This window comes from Larimichthys crocea, chromosome XVI, assembly GCF_000972845.2.
Source record: "Larimichthys crocea isolate SSNF chromosome XVI, L_crocea_2.0, whole genome shotgun sequence".
NCBI classification, from domain to species: domain Eukaryota; kingdom Metazoa; phylum Chordata; class Actinopteri; family Sciaenidae; genus Larimichthys; species Larimichthys crocea.
In genome coordinates, this window is record NC_040026.1 from 1,046,526 (window position 1) to 1,049,647 (window position 3,122).

The 3,122-nt window shown below is 34.8% G+C and overlaps 1 protein-coding gene across 1 annotated transcript in view; it reads left to right on the forward strand.

Moving 5' to 3' along the window:
- LOC104924316 (NHL repeat-containing protein 3) overlaps positions 1-2,343 on the forward strand; it is a 4,603-nt gene extending 2,260 nt beyond the window's left edge. The window contains exon 4 of the mRNA XM_010737632.3: positions 1-2,343. This exon is cut by the window's left edge and continues 1,131 nt beyond it. The gene's annotated coding sequence lies outside the window, so the exon portion shown is untranslated.
- The last annotated feature ends 779 nt before the right edge of the window (positions 2,344-3,122 follow it).

The window sequence follows — 3,122 nt, forward strand, 5'->3', positions numbered from 1 at the left end:
CTTCAATCAGACTCTAGTGTCGTAGAGCATTTTGCATAAATATAAATATAATGTTTTTGACACAGGGCTTTCTTTGGCTCAGCATGCGCTGGTTTAAGTTATATATTCAATATTCAGGACTCCATGCTACACTGGAATTCATTGTAAGGTCCAGCAGTGACTTAGGAAAATAATTGATATCACTGGACCAGGTATCTGTAAATATGTTGTAAATACAGCTGCAGCGATTAGTCAATTAGTTGTCAACTGTTAAATTAATTGCCAACTATTTTGATAATTGATGAATTGTTTTGAATCTTTTTTTTAAAAGAATTCTTTAATTTCAGTTTCTCACATTTTTTCTGCTTTCTTTGGTCTTCTTTGACAGGAATACTGATTCAGTGATCAGCATTTTATGGATGAACAGATTTAGTGATAATGAAAATAATGATATTGAAATGAATCTGACTAGATCATTTTAATATTTAATTTTTAGGAAAATCTAAACAAAACCACTATCAGAATAAAAGGATCTAAAACAGATTCTTCACAATAAAAGGGAGAATCATGTTGTACTGTTACTGATCATTACTATCGTAAAATATTTTCCAGTGTTTTCTCTTTGTGAAGTTATGTACCATGTGTATTTTCTCTTGCACTGCTTCAGAGACGAGGTGTTTCTTTTCATTGTTTTTCTACTGCAGACACTTTTTGCCAGTTTAGCCTTTGGCCAGTTTATGGCTGTTTTTGAAGACATTGGTATGATAACACATGTTCATGTGTTAGAGGCTTGAATTGAACTGTTTTGCACTCTGTTTGATTTGTGTTGTCTGTCAATAAGCGCTGCTTTGAAAACACTTCATAATGCTGTGAACAAGTACAGTGTATGATTGGTTCATTCTTTATGAAAAATGGTTGTGTCTGTGTAGTTTCCTCTCAGTAATCTTGATCAGTCATGTGACTGTCTTGTAGCATATTTCCTGTATTACATCATCATCTGTATTTGGATATGGTCATTACTGTGAGAGGTGTATTGTGATAGTTTTTTGTCATTTCCTTTGGCTCAATTTTCGAATGAGGATTATTTTTATTAGTTTGTTGTTTATAATAGTGAAGTGCCAAATCGATATTTCATGACACTTTCCATGCAGAGCAGGTGTAGACTGTACTCTATATTATTATTTACAGAGACTAAATCAAATCAAATCAATTTTATTTGTATAGCCCAAAGTCACAAAGTACATTTGCCTCAGAGGGCTTTACAATCTGTACAGGGAGTGACACCCTCTGTCCTTAGACCCTCGGTTCTACTAACTAACAATTCACCAAATGATCCAATCGCTTATCAGAATCTATATTTCATAAATACCTATGAGGAATGTTTGTGATGTTGACGGACATTTCTGACCAGACCAACACTGATTGATAAGAGTCCACCAGGTGATGATACTTGTAGAGTTATGTGCTGCTGTCATTTTATCGTTGTTGCGATTTGTTTTTTTGTCACGACACAACACATCAGATTTAGACTGTATACATACATATATGCATATCCTTTCTCTGTGTATTACAGTAATGACGAGCTAGACAAATACTTTCTTGTGCAGCGCAGTAAGCAGTCAGTGTCGAACAAAACATTTCCAGGCCTGACTGCCACAGTGAAAAAACAGTCCACATGATGACAGAAACACCTTCTCTTTTGGTGGCACTGATGTTTTGAGAGTTAAGTTTAGAGAATATTAAGACTTGTCTTTTTAAGTCATGGCGTTCATGTTGCTTTTTTCACTCAGTCCAAGTGTAACTTGTGGCCACTTGCTGCTGCTCTGTTGTCAGGAAAACAGTTCACATGAAAATTGAAGCTTTGACACGACAAATAACAGAAAGCCTGCGTGCATGTGGATTTTAAAGTGATGATCTAATGAAAACGTGCATGTTGAGCCTCTGCTGCTTTATTTACTGCTGTTTTTCACTCTCTTCTAAATCCCCCCCAGCAAATGGAAGTACAATACTATCTCACTGCTGGTGTACTTCTTTAACAGTAATATGATTCATGTGTCTGAACATATTATCAAGGCGTCTTTTCACTGTAATATACTGCACTTTGTCTCTGGAAGCATCTTGTAGTTCAGAAGTGATCCAGTTGTTTTGATGCTATTGATGCTGTTACCACTTCCTTATGATTACTTGGCCTGGAAAAATTCTTGATTTATATTGCAATTATCGTAACAACCAGAACTGTCTTGAGATAAATTGTTTTTGTGGTGTCATATTATGTTTACATTGTATGTATTATTAAGACTGTTATCCATTCTCATGAAAATGACTTAATTCCAATATAATCTGAATAAAGTTGTGATCTCCACAGAGCAGCCTTGAAAAGTCATTTTTTATGAACTATAATCTGACATGCCTTCATGGGGCGTTTATGTCCTGGTATACTGTATATACAACATGAAGTATAAGATAAGCGTCCATCTTCTTACTGCCTTAAAGTGCCTTTCTTAGTGTAGTTTACAAGAGCAGGGTTGATAGTGTTGGTGGATATGATTCTGGTTCACTGAGCATGTAGATATCATCTAAATGGATGAAAAGAATGCTTGATAAAAATGTCTCCTTCAAATGTGCAGATACAGTTTACAGAAAAGCAGGTTTGGATGAACTGGACACGATTGTTTTTAGTCCTTTTATTTTAAATAACAGAATTAATAAACTGGTCTATATTCTACCACTAGATGGCGCCCTGTTCATACAGTTTCTAGTTCCAGCCCATAAGAAGATGAAAAGATAAAAGTTGATACATCACTTTTGTTGGTTTGTTTCCTTGCTTGATGTTGGTTGCATTAACGTTAGAGATAAATGGCAGTTAAATAATGTCAGCTAGTTTGAAATGTAAGCCTCATCTGCTAACTATACTATATAAACTATACAAGCTGTCAGATAATGTACAGTTTCATGAAATATTTGGTTTATTTGTGGTTTATGGTTTATGTGTCTCATAAAGCTTTAAATGAAATCACATTCATTGATTAGTTTTGTCCCAAATTAACAAAATCTCCAGTTTAACACAAAAGCTGTGGTGTGTGTGCCATTGCTTTTCTAACTACATCAGTCTAATGCTTTAAATCATGGTGGTGCACTTATTT